Genomic DNA, 20,888 nt, shown 5'->3' on the forward strand with positions numbered 1-20,888 from the left:
CTTGTGTTGATAATAATAAACTCCTGGACTATGTACAAACTTCCAAATGCATCGTTTTGTGAGTACAGACCATATTTGTACTACTGTAGAAGTTTGGTGTCATGGCATGTGATTTTAGTGTGGTAATTTTGGAGATACTGTCAGGGTCCGTTAGCGCTTGTGCTAAGCTGTTCGGGATAACTCAGTAACTCAGCTGATGTTCAGCCAAAATCGAAAAAACTTTGGGTGGGCTACTTGGCTGGATGTCACGGTTCAAATAACCCTAGGGTGAATCTACTCCGAACTATCACTTTAACTTTATGCCAAATAAACTGCTGGTCAGTCAGCTTTTTTTGTCGCTGTTTTTTTGATCTGTGGGGTGAAAGAACATGTGTCATCTATCATAGCAGAGTTGGACATAGTTCAGTCAGTGAATCAGTTTTCCTCTCATGTTTGTACATTGGGAGAAGGACAGCAGTCAAATTAAAGGCAGAGTAAAGCTGTAATTATAGCTCTACTTGAACCCAATGTCAACGGTTATGAAGAATAGTGTCTGGGACAAAGGTACTTCCTAAATGTTATGTCACATAAAGATTCAGTGGCCCTCAGAGCAAACGGGACAGCAGTCATTCTTTCTCTAAGCAAAAACAAGCATTTGGAGAAAGCTCATCATCACTTTTGTGATCACTTTTTTTTTTTTTTTACGCACTGAGGCTACAAATTTGACCTCACTTCGCTCACAGTTTTTGACATACTCTAAACTTTGATACGCAGATGGGTGTGTCCAAAGTCCCAGATTTGGTTTCCATGACAAAAATTCCATTCTTTTGCAAAAGAAGAAAAACACTCGACTGCAACACATTTAAACATTAAACTTTAGCATATTTTAAATGGTTTGTAGTTAGTCTGAGATAAGGAGCGAGGTTAAAAGTTGACTGCTCAATGTGTTGCTTCTAAATCATGCATGTCATCAAGTAGCCCCGTCCATTTGCACTTCACAGTGTCAGAGAATAAAACATTAAGTGTGAAGCCGGTCGCAGCACAAGGGCACACACAGGGCAGCTTGGAACACCAGCTTTGCAAGGTTAGTTTGAGGTCAATGGTTTTTAGCAGTAGGGTTAAGTTAGCTTGCCCCTGAGTTCTGCACCACTTCTGGTTGATTTCTGATGGCTGGATTGAAGTATGGCTGACTGATTGAGCCGCATTTGGTGTAAAAATTGTCACAATTGTATGTCAGGCTGTCTTTAGTCAGTCAAGCTCAGTCATGGCAGTCAGTGGTAAGATGTGGGCCAAGGCCTTTGACGCAAACTGATGACCTTCCCCAGTTTTATTTGCAATATTTGAAAATGTTATAGTTTTAATGAGCCTATGTCCAAATGTCCCAAATGTCTGCTGTAGACACGACATACAGAAAAGCTTTAGGGTTTTGTTTGGCAACGTGATCGTGTTCTTAAAAGGGTTTAATGATGCAAACAGTCATCTCGATGCATGCCAATACTCTCAGCAGGAACAAAGGTGTCAGTCTATAGAATTTTAATACCCGTTTACTCCTTTTCCATTAACATATAAACTCAAAAACAAATGGCTGCAAGTGTAGAAACAGAGCTGAGCAGACCAGGCATCCCTCCAATGCTGTATTTAGTTAACAGTCTATAACTGCTTTGGGTAGCATAAACCTTCCTCGGAACCCTATACATCTGTCAGTGTGTGTTTTTTGCATGTCTTTTAAGTTTGCCCCTGCAGGCTAGTTCCATTCAAGTTTGTTTGGTGGGTGTATGACTGCAGGGAAAACCCTCCGGCAAAGGAGCTATTAACTCAACAGTACATGCAGTTTTGCCTCGATCTATCTGACAGATGAGTTTATCTGCTGCAACATTGCACGTCCCAAAGAAAATACCAACGCTGATTCTTGAAATACCCACAGCGACATAACACACGCTGATAATAAGGAAATGCAGTTTTTATTTAAACTACCAGGAAAAGTTTGAGGTGGGAAAGGAGAAAAAAAACGCTGCAATCGTGTCAGCAATTTGGTTTGATCCAGTGGCGGCTCCTGACATTTTTTTTAGGTAGTGCAATTTCCAGTCTGTGAAAGCTGCATCAGAGTGTGCTGTGCGAAGCTGAACCGATTGCACTGATGCAAACCTGTTATGCTCCCACACAGGAAATAAAATGTCCAATCATCCAGAAACTCCTTGTCTTCCTTAAATAAACACAACGCAGAGTCGAGGGGTTATTTGGTCTTCCAAATAACCAAAGTGACTCTGCAATTTCCCCCGTTATGTCCATAAGTACCATAAAAGTCCATAGGACTGAGGTATATTTGTCTAGGTAGCATCATTTATTGTAATAATTTTAAATAATTTTTTGTTATTTTTTGCATAATTTGCCAATCAGTTAATATTACACCTTAACCATTATTTATTTATTTTCCTCATCAGTGGCGGCTCCTGACATTTTTTTTAGGTAGTGCAATTTCCAGTCTGTGAAAGCTGCATCAGAGTGTGCTGTGCGAAGCTGAACCGATTGCACTGATGCAAACCTGTTATGCTCCCACACAGGAAATAAAATGTCCAATCATCCAGAAACTCCTTGTCTTCCTTAAATAAACACAACGCAGAGTCGAGGGGTTATTTGGTCTTCCAAATAACCAAAGTGACTGCAATTTCCCCCGTTATGTCCATAAGTACCATAAAAGTCCATAGGACTGAGGTATATTTGTCTAGGTAGCATAATTTATTGTAATAATTTTAAATAATTTTTTGTTATTTTTTGCATAATTTGCCAATCAGTTAATATTACACCTTAACCATTATTTATTTATTTTCCTCATATTGTTCCAGGATTCTATGAGATAAGTAAACACATAAGCTCTTAATGATAAGATTCATTCAATTTTCATTCTAAAGAATGTAATTAAAATGACAGCATATAAATCCAAGTCAAGTGTTTATTGAAGTTTTGGGAAATATGACTTAGAAAAGTATAACCAGTTGTCAAACATGGTTAAGTGCAGCTTACTTATGTGAGATTTCTCTCTTTTTTAAATATAATACTGCACCATAAACAATGAATGTGTCATTATACATTCTGCTTTCATTGTCAACATTATATAAAAAATTTAAATCATTACAAGTCAATGATTGAGCACAAAAGGGTAAGTTATACTACCTGGAAAAATAGCAGGGTTGGTGGAGCCCTGGGTTTCATCTTTGCCTCGCAAGGCGAGCCCGAAAATCCTGCAAAATTCTTCCAAACTTCCTTCTCCGCATTAGTACGACGACTAAAGGGTCCTTCTGTCAGAAACACTAACGTTTTGTTGCACTCGACACTCGCCATCTTCTTCATAGAATGTTTTTTTTTTTTTTTTTTTTCTTTATTGAAAACCACAATGTTACAACAACAAGTAGAATGTTCATGGTCCCGCGCAACAGACATATGACGAAAGCACGTTGTGCGTCGTTTGTGCGAGCACATAAACCCTCATAGAAAATGCATTGGGAGCAGGATTTTTGAAAAAAACCGAGGTCCCATTCATGTCAATGGGAGCTTCCTGGTGCAAATTCGACCCTGACAGAAATCGCACAAAATGGGCGTAGCAACACCAGGCGCGACCTTAATCTGATTGGACAATACAACCAGTTTGCCTACAGCAGATCAGTCCTACTTTAGCAACTAGATTAAAAAAAAACAAAAAAACTCCGTGTTTGGTAGTGCGTCGCACAAATCGCCCCTATGGAGGAGCCGCCACTGGATCTGAGCAAAGCATTTTGTCAACTGGTTCTCAAAATCCTCTCAGGTGGTCAGATGCATGACATCATGTGTAGTTTTGTGACTAAAACTGTGAACTAATATAAGCAGAAATGTGCAAACACACTTTTTGTCAGACTCTTTTGAAGCCATCCATATGTATGGTTTTTGTTTTCAAATCTGAATCACCATGAAACTATGCGCACATGTAGTTTAGACTGGTTATATTCATTTTTTTCAACATGAATATAACCAGATATCAAAAACTAGACAGACCTAATAAAGCCTGAAGCAAAGAAGTGGCATAGTTTTTACTAAAAAATATGAGTCATTTGTAACCAGGTCCTTCAATGAAGTCTTGAGATAATTATCTTTTATTAAAAATTGATTGGAGTCTAATAAATATTTCAAGTCGCTATCGCTTGAACTTCACATCTTAAATTTCTAAGAGAATGTTTCAAAAGTCAGAGGGCAAAGAAAAATGAGTAAATGACGGATTGCAGACTTTCATGCACCATTGTATTTGTGTAAATATTCTAAACATTTGGGATTTTTTTCCTTTTTTTGGCCCCAGGTAAAAATTTAATCAATATATGTACACGTTTTTTTCCCCACATGGTTTTCACGTGATTTACTATCTTCAAATTTAGACCTTAGGTCAGATTTTTTTGTTGTTTTTACACCAGAAGTTCACATCAAATCTATAAGCGGTTGCATTTGGAAGCACGTTTGCTTTTTAATATTTTAATCATTATTGACCTGTTGGAGTAGTTCATAAGCAGCTTTGTATGTGTGTGTGTGTGTGAGTGTGTATGTGTTGGGGTCAGGAGCAGGAGCAGGGATTTAAATATGCAGCACAGTCACAAGAGCACCACCGCATTTCCATAACTCTCACAACCTGCCTCAATCAACTTTTGCACCTGATCCATTCATCCTCCTGCACCTGACCCTGATTACATAGTCACAGGAGATCATTTAATAGCCTTTTTGACCGAGAAAGATGTGTTTTTTGTCAGAGCTGCACGAGTAGGACCCCTTTTTAGACCCCCGAAGACATAAATGGAGCTCTGAAAATTGCATTAATATCGATGATTTTAAAGGAGATCGATGAAAAATTAATCAAAATTAGCTTTGCTCTAGATTGTGTCTCATCTATCACTGTTTAGTTTGATAAATGTGACAAGTACTTGGAAGCTTCTATTTTGCTGCTCAGCTAAAGGTGATTATGACAGTATTTTCTGAGGTTGAGAGCTAGGCGGATATTTCTTCTGTTTTCTTTAGACGGAACCAGACAAGCTGTATGGTTAAACCTAAAAACCTAAACGAAGGATACAGACACTGACTTGAGGCAGAAGTGCCTTAAAAGTTGATATTGAAGCTTCTCAAAGTGGGAAAAAAAATCTTGTAATAACAAAAAATAGCTGACTGACAATTAACAATAAGTACATCCTAATTTTGATCTTCTTACTAATACTATGCAGGCCCCTCATAATGACAGCTACATTTATATGTGTACACTGCACATTATATTTTACAAACATTAATACTAGGGCTGGGCAACGATTAAAATTTTTTATCTAATTAATCACATGATTTCCCTGATTAATCGCGATTAATTGCATTTGTACGGAAAATCCAAAAATGAATTCAAAAGTAGTGTATAGCCTTTAGCATTTAATTTTATTTTAAATGTGCTGCCATATGAATGAAACTGCCATAACATTTGTTGTGCAAACACACTTTTAACATCAGCATTTTTATGTAGTTTTTATGGAGAAGCCTCGCTCCACTGTCTGTTTCCTTGAATGACTTGCTGCTATCAGTTGTGTGTTTTGCCTTTAAGTGATATTTTAGACTGGAACTACTACGGTGAGAAGACAATTCAACTTGGCAGTGTTTACAGATGACTTTGGTTCTGTCGACTCCGCCGTCTGGAAGAACTTTAAAATGAAAATGGCCGAGTAAAAGTTCCGTACCCTTCTCCAGGTTTGGTGGATCCACCGATTACTTTCTTTTCAGGTTCCGCAGCAGACAGCAACAGACTTTTACAAAATAAAAGCCTATGAGCAACAGACTTTTACAATAATAAAATTAATAATAAAACAAGGGTGGTCCGTGGCGTAGTGGGCTGAGCAGGCGCCCCATGTACAAGAGGCTATAGTCCTCGCTGCAACTGGCCCTTGCTCGAGTTCCGCATCGGACAGCCGTCTGCTGCGTATCGTTCCCCCTCTCTTGGCCCAAATTTTTTTTTTTTTAAATTAAAAAGAATAATAAGAATTTAAATAAAAAAATAATAAGAATTTAAATAAATAAAACCTGCGTTAATGCGCGATAAAATATCTATCGGCGTTAAATGATTAACGAGTTAACGCGATAATAACGAGTTAACTCTCCCAGCCTTAAACAAATACCGTAGCATTTTTCTTGTAGGGGTTCTGTCTTATTGGAACTAAAATGTTTCCATTAACATACCTCTGGTTGTCCCCAGTAATTCACACATACCAGAGGCAGATCCGTGCCGTACCAATTGTACGGTGACATGCAGCGGACGGCATTGCCGAATCGGCCGAGGAAAAGTTAGTTAGTTCTGCATCAGATTTCATGTCCTTAACTGCCCCAAAAGCTTTCTACGGTACAGAAAAAGCACCATCAACTGCTGCTACTAGAGCAGGCTACTGACTGCTTCTACTTCTTCTTCTGTAAGCGGTATTATACGCTCAGGCAGAGAGGCTCAAAAGATGCGACAAAAGAACAGCTTTACATTTTTTTTTAAATTTCTGTTATGTACTTGTTACATAATACACCCTGCCATATTCCTCGGAACAGCTAATCATATGTTAAGTTAACCCACCGCCACTGTTTGTTTTTAGGTTGTTTTTTTTTCCAAAGGATTTTTATTTGTTTTTCCTTTTTTTGGCGCAAATGGCTTTTATTGGAAAGTTACTCGACAGGAAATGAGGGCAGAGAGCCAAAGTTAAAAAAAAAAGAGAGGAGGGAGACGCAGCAAAGTGACTTGAACCTGGAGTCAAACCAGGGACAGCTGCATCGAGGAGTTTAAGCCTCTGTATATGGGACCACCCACCACCACCACTGTGTGTTTGTTATTGTTAACTCAGAATTTTGCTGCGTTGAAAATGACCCTTTTAGACTCTCCTCACAGAATGTTTCAGAAAAAGCACCGGGGGGGAAAATTCACAGATGGCACCAGTATGTCCAGTTGCCACCATATTAATGGAGGGAAAAAAAACAACAACAATAAAACGCATATGTGTCAGGGGTATAAGAAAGATGTTTTTATCCAATCAGGTTTCACCCCCTCTGTATAGTCTTCTGCTCCAAAAATACTAATTCAAAACTCAAGGTTTCAAAATGGAAGTCAATCACATCGATGGGTGGCTACAGTAGGCACGTCCCTTACACGCATGCTGGCTATGGGAGCTCTTAGGCCAGGAATATACTTGCTTTTTAATCACGCGTTCACGTGGCAGCATGCTCCGTCATGGGGATAATTGTTCACAAAGTTACCCGTGCATTCCGCCTGCTACTGGAGGATTCCACCAGCGGGCACACAAGATAACTCAGGCTGGAAAGAAACATGCCATCAGCACCAACTCCATTTGTCTAACATTTTCCTCCATGCATGGATGTTTTTCAAAATGGTTTTGAGAGGTCAGAGGTCACCAGCAATTTTCACAAGCGTATGGGACAAGGGCTGTGTTCAAAACCGCATACTTCTCCTACTACTCCTACTACTCATACTGACTTTTTTTCCCGAATGCATACTAGATTTGCCGAAATGTTGGGTATGCATCATGACCTTACTACTCCTACTCAAACTACCCAAGATGCAACGTAACTTGATGTTGCCGATCGTCATTTCCAGTCAAAACGGCAGTTTCAAGCTACCTCCAACGAGGGTAGGTTACCTACCTTTTTTTTAAAAAACAAAAGCACCAATTTGTATCGTAATGGCTTTCCCTATGATAAAAGGCAACGGGTATTTTATTTTGTGAAAATAACCGGAAGTGCGTAGCTCACTAAGGCTAGCTTTAGTAGCGCCGAATTCGTCGGAACAAAATTGTAAATAGCCGGTATTTTGGCAGGTTTTCAACACGATGGGGATCTAATCTAAACGACAACTTTCTCGCCTGAAAATGTTTCAAATGTTGCTAAAGTTTACAGAGTTTATAGCTTAAGGGAAATCAGCTTTTCAGGCCGGCTGATTTCGGCTCGGGCAGGAGCGAAATGCATTGTGGGTAAACGCTCTGCATACTGTCTGATCGATGAGTATGCCGAATGCAAGTATGTAGTATGTAGTATGTAGTATGCGGTTTCGAACACAGCCACTGTGACTTTCTCTACGAGGGCGCCTTCAAAACTTTCTTGGTATTTCTTGGCACTGTCGCGGACTCTATAATCCTGCATCAGGTCCAATTTTGACCCTACACTTCCTCAATTTGCATACTGCAGCTTGCGAACACGTAACGCTAACTTCGGAGGATGTGCACAAACACTTTGTCACGACTTGTATATTTTTAGTCATGCTTTAGGTTTATGTCTAATCTTTAGTTTTCGCCATTTTTTCTTCAGTCATGTCTTGCCCTGCCATCAGCTTCACTCCCGTCACCTGTAGTGATGTGCGATTCGTGAGCCAATCGTTCAAAACTCGAGATTCTTTTTACTGACTCGAGAGTTACGAGTCATTGTCTTCATTAACTCGTTCACTGACTCACCGCTGCTACTGTCAGCTAACTGTAAAGAGGAGACATTCCACACAACTGTTATTCTAACTGCAATTGCTTAAATGTATAAAGAAATAGTGTAGAGTCATTTGTAACCAGGTCCTTGAACGAAGTCTTGAGATAATTATCTTTTATTAAAAATTGATTGGAGTCTAATAAATATTTCAAGTCACTATCTTTTGAGGGCAAAGAAAAATGAGTAAATGATGGATTGCAGACTTTCATGCACCATTGTATTTGTGTAAAAATTCTAAACATTTAGGATTTTTTTCCTTTTTTTGGCTCCAGGTAAAAATCTAAATAATACATGTACACATTTTTTTTCCCACATGGTTCTCACGTGATTTACTATCTTCAAATTTAGACCTTAGGTCAGATTTTTTTGTTGTTTTTACACCAGAAGTTCACATCCAATCTATAAGCTGTTGCATTTGGAAGCACGTTTGCTTTTTAATATTTTAATCATTATTGACCTGTTGGAGTAGTTCATAAAGCAGTTTTGTATGTGTGTGTGTGTATGTGTTGGGGTCAGGAGCAGGAGCAGGGATTGAAAGATGCATCACGGTCACAAGAGCACCACCGCATTTCCATTTCCAGTGCTATCAGTCTTTTCTCTTAGAGGCAAAATCTGTCATTTTTCAACTTGACTTATTTTCTGTATTTGGTGGAATATTAATGAGTTCCCATCACAAAAATTGGGATTTGGATCTAAATTAAGCCAAAATTGCATTACTTCACACTGCTTGACAACTAAAATGTAATAACGGGAGGCAGTCATGTGCAGTCGAGTAAAAGCTGTGATTATTATTATTATTGCTTTTTTTTTTTTCACAGGCTCAATTTGTCACCGTTAAGTGTTTCACATTATTGTGGACAGGATCCAACCAAAGTTCAAAGATTGGCCCCTCTGTAAAACGCTGTGGAAGGTGAGTCGTCACATGAAGAGACACTAAGAGAGGGAGGGGTCTCCCCCGGGGAAGAGTGCAATAACATAACTAACAGTGCAATAATTATTGCTTTAAAAATCAAACTCCGATCCTGTGGAGACATGCTGTCAAGCACCACTTTGTGAAGCCAAAGCAAGACGATGGGAAACGTTGAAATTGTAGCACGCTGCACTATAAACGGGTGTAAGCACTGCTGTCTTTACAAAGCATCTTGCAGACCAAAGACCATGTTAAAGCACCTTTTCCTCAGGGGAAAAAAAAAGGCTGTTTCAAAAGCAGGGAGGAAAAAAAGTTCAAGTTCACCATCTGTCTGCCCCCCCTTCTCCTCCTCCATGTCCACTCTTCAATTCCTTAAAGCTCTTCTTCTGTTTACTCCAGACGAGCAGCAAACCATTAAAACTGCCTCAAAGTCATTTTCCTAATTGCTGAAATCAGCTTAAATTTCAGACCTGCCGTGTGGAAATTAAATATTGCTGGCAGCTCCTCTGTATCTGGGGTTTTAATTACTGAAACAAATAATTTAATCTGATGAGAATCGATGTTTCCTACTGTAAAAATTCAACAACATGCCTGGAATACTGAAAAGAAATTTTAAAAAAACGTGAAGGGGGATGACAAAAAACCAAGACCGGAAGATTGAAAAGATTTTTCTTTGGTTTTCTACTCCACAAGGTGGGAAAAAACACCGAATTTTCCTTTCAGGGAACAATAAAGGCCTTCTTCCTACATGTTCCCTCAGAATATGTATCTTTATCTTTGCTTGACTAATGAACTGATTGCTGAAGCTTTAAGTGGAAATAGAATTAGGTTTTCATCATGTGCGTTGTGATTAATTCATTTGCTTCCAACGAATGTATTCAATGGCCTTTATATTCCTGTCACAGGCAATCCTTCAGAGGTGTTCTGAGCCGAACAGAAACGCAGCGAAAAGAGGGGCTTTTGGATTAAATTCACCCAATGTTAGACTTTTATGTAAGCCTAAGGGATTAGCTCAGACTTTGTCGAAGTACTTCTCTCTTCACCTGCTGCCATGGCGTACACATCCAGTCGCAACAATTTTTGACGCTGAGTGATCATCCCGTCTTCCTATCTGTCAACCAGACCGGCTGCAAATTCATCACAAGAGTTCCTTCCTGGGTTGTTGTTTCACTGGAGCTTGGCAGGGGTTTCTGCTTTCGAGCGTCTGCGTTTGTTCAAGACAGACAATTAGAGATCAGAGGGAAGCATTTGTGCACCTGTATCCCCTTCAAATCTCATCTCGTCTCGCCTCTCCCTCTGTCACTGTCACCGCCGCTTTCCCATCTCCTCGTCTCTCAGACATGCTTTTTTGTTGGATTCGCTCGCGTTCGACTAAAGCTGCTCCGGGGAGGATTTTTCTTTTGTAGATGTACGTTAAAAACACACCTGCACTACAGCACTGCCACACAACAATAAGATGTAATCTCCTTTGTTCCAGAAAAATGATTCCCCATGTTCTGTGTTGAGCCTGATTCAAGCAAACAAGAAGAGAGGGATCCAAACCCAAAAACCAGATTCGAGCGGTCATTGTACGAGGATGCCGTCGAGAGAAAGTAGCTGCCTTCTATCTTTAATCTCTGATTTTGATGCAAAGCAAACATCGAACGTGGCTTGTAAAAAAAAAAACATGTTCCTGTTGAGCTTTAGACATGTTTTGCAGGATGACCGACACAATCAAACCCTCGTAAAACATGTCAGTACTAGCATGAATTGGCAGTAAACCTCTTGTCACCAGGTGTCACACTGCACGAAAAGAGGGATTTGTGTCACTGTGGACGGCAGTGAACATCCGCGAATTTGCCTAATTTTCGGACACACCTGGGCGCTTGCAGGCAGACAAACTTTAAGTTTGTTGAGCGAGAAAATCGTCGGAAACGAACCCGACTCGCGGCGGGCTCTCACATTGGGGTGCTAATGGCCCAGCGATTAGCACCCCGCTGTGAGAGTGCCTGGACCTCTCACTGGTCTCGCTGGTATTGGACGAAAAAGGCAGGTGATTACATGAAAAAGCTCCAGTAAAGCTGACTGCCCATTGGCCAATAAGGTTAATATATGCATACTTTATATGGGCATATCACTCAGCAATTATGATTACTAATATTCCTGGGATGTTTGTGTACTTCATATGTTCACGTCATTCTTATAAGCTGCGCTGACTAGGCTAATGCAGGCATGAATGACGTGAATCTATTGAGGAAATGAAAAAGGAAACTTTTTTTTTTTAAAGCGCTTTTATTGCCACACCACACAATGTACATAGCTTACATTGTAATAAGAACCATATTGATAATAAAGAATTGAAAACTATATACACACACTGCTGTAGCCTACAATATACACAATAAGCCTAAACGCCGCCGTTTGGAATCCGCATTCTTCGCATTCCTCCGGTCCCTGCAGGGTCTGCGGGAGTTGTCAGACGTCCTCATCCTGGATCAGAAGCTGGCTTCTGAGAGCTGTTGGAATAACCAATAAATAACCAAAACATAGTCTATCCATGCACAGCATATTGTCAACTTGTCTATAAAGTAACGAAAGTCATATTGACAGCGTATATGTTCTTACTCTCTTTCACTCTTCTGTGGTGAGACTGGGAGTATTTCGGGTTGGCTTCAAGACGCGCCTGTAGCACAGCACACAGGTCCGTCACGCAGATAAAAAACAAACAAACAAGAGGAATGAATAAAATGACCAGTGCTTAAAAGTATCAGTGCCAGCCGTGGTAAAAGTCAGCGCCGCTCACCCTGGATAGTGTCCCCGTCTACCTCTCTGAAGTTCGGACTGTTTGACACCGCCTCCTTCAAGCGACTCGTTACATCCATATTGTGAGGTGACAGTAGCCTGTAAAAACAATAGGCCTATGGTTAATAAAAAAAAAACCTGCATTACCGTAACATCGGGTCCAACTCAACTAGATATTGGGAGAACATTCACTTATTCTTACCCTTGATCTGGATTATAATGCCACGGTGAGTTATGCAGGCGGCGAACTGCTTCCTATAAATTGAAAACACGAAATTCATTTTTTTTAAATAAAGCAACTCACACTGGTTTTCACGTGATGGACACAATTAAGTTGAGTTTAGCCTAAAGCCACAGTCAATAACCTACTCTTACCGCGATTTTCGGATTCTGTGTCCGCCTTCTCTTGGGGGTGCGCGCTTCAACTTCTCTGGAATGTAACTCCAGTCCGTTCTCGACGGCCATCTTGCCTCCAACCTAGCGAATCTCTGGTCGATTCCCTCCAGAACCCTCTCCACGACCGTATCCACAGTGCTGGCCACCATATGACATCCCGGTCATAGCATTCAACAGGACTTTCATTTGATCTGCCTGTAAGCAAGTGAGTAAGTAAGTTTAATATACAGCACATTTAAAATCAGCGAGAACTGTCCCAAGTGCTATACAGTGTCAACAAGACTAAAATTAAACAATCAAATGGTCATGTGCAAGTAGAAAAAAACACACAAACCTGTAGACCCGCAGAGAGTTGCTGGGGAGTTAAAAGTCGTCTTCCAGCCATTGTATTCCGCAAACCAGGGCAGTTTTCACAGCACAGGACCTCAGCGATTTCTGTCTGCCTTTCTGCCGCCAGATCTGCTACTTAAACTTTTTCTTTACACTGCACGACACAATGTTTCTCATAGGTCATTGAACGAGAGCTATCATATGCGTACACATCATTACATGGAATACTCGCGAGACAACCTCCCGTCCTTTTGCTATTTAATGTTGTCTGACCACAGCTGGCAATTTGCACTGTTTTGACACAAAAATGGACTCTGCAAGGACAAAGAAAAGACCTCGGCGATATTGTGACCATTGTGACACCGAATTAAGCCATACACAATAAAACACTGAGCGCACTACTGTACATTATGTATACAGGCCAGATTTCTATATTTTTATTTCTATATTTCTATTTTATTTAAGAAACCTTTTAGAATATTGCTGTTGCATGCTTATTTTATCTTTATCTTATCTTTATTATTATACATTTGGACATCCAGTGCGGGCAACAAAGAAAAGAATTTCATTGTTCAGGGAAACACGTTTCTAACTGCACACATGACAATAAACCTTTGAATCCTTGAATCCTTGAATTTTGCCCACAAAAAGCGGTTACAAAAGAGGTGTTTGGGAGAAAAAAAAACAGATATGCATCACCTGTCACCAGCAGACAGCGTGCACCTCTTCTTTTTCAAGACAACACAGCAACAAGCTTGGCTGGAGTTGGAGGTGATGGTGATGAACGTGTAGAAACAGGCCTGCCCACCCCCCACCTCACCTCACCCCACCCCACTTGAAAATGACTGTGGCACCTCCTGACCTGATCACTGGCATTTACATATTAAAGGCTCTCCTAAGTAGGGGAGGGGAGGGGGGCATGGGGGAGCAGTTGCCAGGTCAATTTGCGACAACTTGGGCCAAGTTTTCACTTTTACCACCGCAAATGCAGGGGCTCAACATATGGGGACATGTAAGGGGCCACATACATCCACAAATCCCTCTTTTCATGCAGTGTCACGTCTCAGCATTTCTACAAGTCTTGAGCCAAGCATCCAGAGTTTATTGCAACAGCTCTCCAGGCTTTCTCAAGCTCTTTCAAAGTTTTTTTTTCTTTCACTCAGCTTCAGTCCACTCCTTGTATTTCAGCATTTCTCAGAGGAATGTGGGCAGGAGGGGTTTGTTTGTTTTTTTTGTGACCTATTAGTCATTCAAGTGTAAAAAGGGAACCTAAAGATGAACCAATATAGTTTCAACACAAAAACAGACAACTTGGCAATGGCCCAATCTCAAACTGTAAGCACTAACAGCCTGTTTCACAAAGATAAGACAGTTTGACAGAAACAGTGTTTTTGCAGCAACAAAGTGATTCCCAAAGAGCCCTTAGCTGAAAACTTGTTATATCTCAGCAGGGTGTGCAGTGTGTCCTTAAGAAAAAAAAAAAAACAATTGAGGAAACTGGACAATTGGAGGACAAAAGAGGAAGCGGAAGGCGGGTGAATGTTCTCAGAAAGCGGTGTCCTTAAGAAAGAAGGGAAAAAATCCAGCAAAGACCCGACACAGGACTAGTAGTACATCTACTATTTGGCTGAAGCCTCAGCAGAAATTTTCTTTAGAGAAGAGTGACTGTCAAGAAGCCATTTGTAAGAAAGGGAAAGAGGGGAAAATAGGCTGATGTATGTCAAAATGATACAAGAAGTGGGTTGAAAATCAGTGGCAACAGGTCTTATGGAGGGATGAATCCAGAGCCCAGTACTTTAAATATGTGATGTAGTACTTGAGACCACTTTTTGGAGGTCTTCGAATCAACCACATTTTCACTCGGTCTTGGACAGAGTGGACTTGGGATTTTGTTTTCCAAGACCGGTCGACATCACGGCTGGGAGGATGTCATCAAATTGCATGTCCGCCAGAGCATGTGAACGGAGCTGAGCGGGAAGAATTCCCGCTCCTCGCTCACATAGCGGGTTTGTTGCGTGACACAATGAACAATTTTTTAAGTGTAGGCTAACAGGGGAATTCTGGGTGGATTTGTGCATGCCATAGACTCGTGGCGTGAGCGTCATTTGATGAAAACTCACTCCAGGCTCCGACTATATTTTGCATGCTCCGCTCCGTTCACATGCTCTGATGTCCGCTGTCTCACAGTGACAAGAAAAGACACTCCAAGTTGTTCATGGCTAGCATAAAGGTTTGCATACAATAAGCTGTGATTAGTCCGTCTTCTCTTCCTCAATCTATTTCTCTTTCACACCACCGGCTGCAGGCTTTCTGGCTGCTTTCAGTAACCTGCATTACAAAAACAAAAGGTGGCCTACTTAAAAGGCCCAACCTATTGGAACCAGCAATGTATAAGCTCAAGGGTTTCGCAACCCATGCACCACCTGTTGTTTCAGGTAGGCCTATATCTATATATATATATATATATATATATATATATTTTTTTTTTTTTTTTGTGCATGTGTGTCTCTGCGTGTGTGTACATAGGTCTGTTTGTGTGTATGTGCTGGTGTGGGGATGGGGGCTGCTTTTAAACATGTATAGCACTTTGTGCTACATTGTAATGTATGAAAAGTGCTTTATAAATAAAGTTTGATTTGATTGGCCGGTGCCTGTGCATTACTGGAGCAATACTGACAGTCTTTGGTTGAGGAAATGTAGTTCCAAGGAAAAAAACAACATCATGCCAAAGCTTAAAGCCTCTGACCACACTTAAAAAAAAAAAGAAACAATCAACGCAGCACAAAACTGACACAGCATGTGGTTATGTATTTTTCTTGCCAACTGTCCCTCATAAATACGAAGTAACGCACCTCCCCTCCTGTATCTTCTACGAAAGCTGCACAAAGAAGAGTGAGTGCCAGATTGATTGATTTATCTATTTTTGATAGGTTATACCTATATCGGTCAGTATGACCGAATAGTGCTTGTTTTGAGGGGTTACCCAGAATAATGATGGCTAAGCTCCTTAGTCATTTCTTTGTCCACAGAAGACTCTCCGACCCAAAACCCACCTCTGTGCTAATTTCTATTTCATCAAGACACTTCTCGTGGTGCACTAATGCATACATTAAGAAAAATGAAGAATCTAATTTTCTGCCTATGATTTCCACACTCACTATTTAACTAGTCTGGTCTCGTCTTGGTCTCAAACCCACAAAGTCTTGGTCTTGTCTTGGGTCACTAGACTCAACTGAGTCTCTCTTCAAATCAAATCAAATCAAATCAAATTTCATTTATATAGCACATTTCATGTTCAAAACAATGCAAGTGCTTTACATAAAATAAAAGCATTGCAGCAGGGAGTGTAAGAAGCATTAAATATACATAAAAGAATATAAAGAGAAACAAATAAAATTATTTAAATGAATTTAAAAACAAGCAACAGTCTAGATAAATTCAAAGATATCGTGCAGATTTCTTGCATGGACACATGAGAAAAGAAATGTTTTTAACCTGGATTTAAAAATATCTACATTTGGTGAAAGTTTAATCTCCACTGGCAGTTGTGATATATGTGATATACGTGATATATATAAGTTTTTTTTAACACAAATAAACTCTCAGAAGCCTTTCTGGAGACAGTCAAAAGATCTTCATTTCTATCTTTGACTGAACATCAAACACGTGCGCGCTGCACAGATGATTCCACCAAACAAAATAACTTTTATTTGTTTCTTCTTTTTTGTTTATAATTAGTTTGAACAAGTTCAAGCTTTGTTCGCTTTGTGTGTTACTTGTATCGTGCATAATAAAAGTAATTAATCAACACTGTGTCGTGCAAGAGGAGATGACTGTTTTGCCAAGTCGTAGAACTATTTGTTGAATCCGGCTGCGACCCACAGCTGTTCCATGTAAATAAACATCCCCCTCTATGTTTTTCCAGACATTCAAAGGTTGTTGTTTGGGTTAGTTTTGAAAAAAATATCTCCAGGTGGGCCCATTCATGTGTTCTTTGCTATCAAAAGAGCTGGATTTGTGAAAAATGCGAAATTCTAAAGAAGGAAAGCCTCTTTGTTCTTTAAGAGGTTTAGGATTCAGATGGATTTATGTAATGATGTAAAGCATGCGAGCAGATGCACAAAACACCCTCAACCTTCCCTTATCAGGATGTAATTACACCTCTTCTCCAGTCTGCAGCTCAGCTGTGTCTGATTTTTATCACTAAGGATTTTTAATATCTTCGACTTACAGATTAAAACTGTGGCAACATCAATTTTGATGGACAAAAAACCAAAACCACTAAACAAGATCATTAAAAGTAAATGGCCTTATTTACACGTGTACGTACATCTGCAGTGCCAGTCCAAAAACATGGAAAAAGCCAACTCATTTGTTCAACCCACAAGACCCAAAACACCTTTAAAGCTCGTTTGTTGCTCACTTTTGCTGTCACAGCTCCTGACGAGCTGTAACCACTCTCACCTGTCCCTCATTCCATCACCACCAGCTGCTGCTACATAAGGACGGAGTTCCATCTACTCATCGTCAGATTGTTGTGAAACCCATTGTGGTAACACCTTCAGGCCTCTGTAAACACTTTGATATCGCAACCTTGTCGCTAACCAGTCTGTTTCCCCCTCTCGACCAGTTCGACGCTCTCCTCCAGCCAGTTCTCTGTTCTCTGTTTGATGCCTACCCCCCTTGGACTCGGATTCCCGGATCTTGGACCTGTCTGCTGCCTAACCCCGTTAACTGGACCACAGCTTCTGGATCTCTTCACCCGGCTCTGTTCCCCAGTCTGTCCGACCCCGAGCACCTCTGGCCCGTTGGCCCCGAACCTTGCAGTCTATAATAAAAGACTTTTTCATTCTGAACCTGTCCCTCAGTCCCAGTGTCCTTCTGTGCCTGAACCGTGACATTTGCAGAATAGCCATGGAAGCGTTTGCTTTTCATTGTACAGTATACATTTTATTTTTTGGGGGGCTTTTTATACCTTTAATGGATAGACAGTTTGAGAGAGACAGGAAGCAGGGGGCAGAGAGATGGGGAAGACACGCAGCAAAGGGCCGTCCGGTGCGGGACTCGAACCGGGGCCAGCCGCAGCGAGGACCGCAGCCTCTGCACATGGGGCGGCCGCCCAACCCACCCAATCTTCTCGGTGTGCTGCAGACTGTGTTTGTACAACAGCTGGCAGGCGTGAATGAGTGGATGAACGGTGAAAACTTAAAGCAGAACGCCGCTGACAAACAGCATGCACACTCAGCAGAACTTCACTGAAAGGGGAAAGTTGCTGTAGTAGAAAGGCTGGCAGGTGTGGGTTTGTCATTCCGGTCACACTTTTTCCCTACTTTTCAGAGACGGAATGTATTTTGGGATCTCTTAGAAAGTAGACAGAATAAATGTTTAGGGCGCTGTTTTATGCACAGATATGCAAGTTTCACCCACCCAACGTATGCTAAAAGAAGACTCAAAGAAGTGTAGCAAAGTGGCGTGCACTTCAACCTCGCATGTGCAAACTTGAACAACAATAATTGAATGGAAATGCAACTTTAACTACCTTTAAACTTTTGTGTAGAAAGGCGGATATCAAGAACACTTTTCTTCTTTTTTTTCTACCTTAAATTGAGGCGTGGATTATACTCTTTGTGAAAGTAAAATAGGCTTGATCAGTTAAAAGCATTTTTTGAGCATGTTTCTTGAGGAGGCCATCTTGTCCTTCTTTTTTAAAAGGAAACCTGCCTCAACAGCAGCTCTTTTATAAGAAATGAGTGTGTCTGTTCTCGGTTTTGATTGGGTAATGAGTGTGATTATATTAGAGAAGAAATGAGTAGTTCTTTTTTTTTCAACTTTATTGCCTTTATCAAACTTGCAGGCAATACAAACACAGACACACATTCAATTAAAAAATACACAGGAAGACAAATAAGAAAACAAATAAAAACAAAACCAATTACAAAAACTGAGATAACAAAACAAAATAGACAAACAAAAAGGTCACCTTGTCATTAAATGTTATACATCACTTGATTATACAGGGTAAAAGTACATGCATGATATAAAGTTGCAACATTACATTTAAGGTTTTAGCCTAATTTCAGTCCCAGAATGACTGGGGCCCATCTTCTTATGAATAGTGTTATTTTAAACTGTAAAATAGCAGTCATGTTTTCCATGGTATGTATCTGCTCAATCTTTTGTATCCATTGAGCTTTTGTGGGTGTATATGGCTGCATCCAATTAACTGTAATCATTTTCTTTGCAATCATTAACAGAATATGTAACATGTAGCATTGGTCCTTAGAGAACAAGTTCTCTGGTATCTTCTCCAGTAAGAAAATTAAAGGGTCCAGAGGTATATCAACTCTGAAGACAGTGTCCAATTCTACTTTAATTTGTTTCCAAAAAGTTTGTATCACTGGACAGTCCCAGAATATGTGGGCATGGTCCCCAACCATGCCACAGTTCCTCCAGCAAGTGTTGGGGGTAATACTTGAAAACTTTGACACCTTGAGAGGTGTTCAGAAGAATCTCAATTTCACTTTCCAGTCAAATTCTGCCCACATTTGGCTCCCAATCCCTTTATGACTTGCTAAACATATATTTTCCCAAGCTTCATCTTCTATAATTGTGTTGAGTTCTAATTCCCACTCACTTTTAATATGCAAGGTATTGTCTGAGATGTCTTTCAAAAGATTCTTATAGATATTTGACACTTGATGTTTTGATGAAACTTTATGTTGAGAAATCTCTATAAAATACCTTTCAACCTCCATTGGATCTCTTTTTTATACTACCCCAGTCAGTGTGTCTAGTGAGGTAACTTCGTATCTGCATGAATCTAAACAAGTCATTCGCAGGCAGATCAAATTTTTCCCGGAGTTGTGAAAACGATTTTAGTGTGTTGTTTTCAAACAATTGGTCAATGCTGACCAGACCATGTTCTGCCCATCTCCTAAATGCCAAATCTGTCAATGATGGGAGAAAATCAAAGTTTCCCAAAATAGGCATTACCCTTGATAAAGCCACAGAGCCTTTTATTTGTTTTTGTGTAGTGTTCCAAATCTTCAGCGTGTGTTTAACCCATATATTTTCTATTTTTATCTTCTTCTGAACCCTTTGGTCAAGAAAAGGAAGCACAGACAATGATATCCCCGCCAAAGAATTCTGTTCAATGGATAGCCATCCAGTTTCTTTGATTTTGGTCATCCATATCACTATGGCCCTGAGTTGGGCTGCCCAGTAGTACATTTTAAAATTATGTAATCCCAGCCCACCCCTTTTTTTGCTTGCCATCAGTATTTTTAAGCGTATTCTTGGTCTTCTATTTTGCCAAATAAAGTTTTTCAAGACCTTTAATTGTTGATTGTGGAACAGGAATCGGTAAAGATTGAAATAAAAAGAGGAGCCTTGGTAAAACATTCATTCTTACTGACTCCATTCTGCCAAACAGGGACAATGGTAGCATATCCCATCTGCTTAGATCTTGGTTGATCTCTTTGATTAGTTTGTCATAATTATACTCGAAAAGCTGTGATGGCTTCTGTGTCAGAATGACTCCTAAATATCTAAACCCATTTTTGGATTTACTAAATGATACTATACTATCTAATTGTTGGGGCCATTCACCACTTATCATCATTGCTTCTGATTTGCTAGTGTTTATCTTATATCCAGAAACTTCACTGTATTTTTGTAAACTATCAAAGAGTGCAGGGATTGAATCCATGGGCCGTTCTATGAATAACAATATGTCATCAGCAAATAGAGCTAATATGTGTTGACTCCCTCCGTCATCGGGGATGCCCAATATGAGAGAGTTTGATCTTATTAGTTCTGCCAGTGGCTCTATGTTTAAGGCAAATAAAGAGGGAGATAAGAAGTCTCCTTGGCGAGTGCCACTGCTCAGTGGGAAAAAGTCTGAGCAACATCCATTTACTCTCACTCTAGATTTAGGGTTTTTGTAAAATAAGCATATTCAGTTAATAAACGTGTCATTGAAGCC

This window comes from Odontesthes bonariensis, chromosome 19 (assembly GCF_027942865.1).
Source record: "Odontesthes bonariensis isolate fOdoBon6 chromosome 19, fOdoBon6.hap1, whole genome shotgun sequence".
Lineage (NCBI taxonomy): Eukaryota > Metazoa > Chordata > Actinopteri > Atheriniformes > Atherinopsidae > Odontesthes > Odontesthes bonariensis.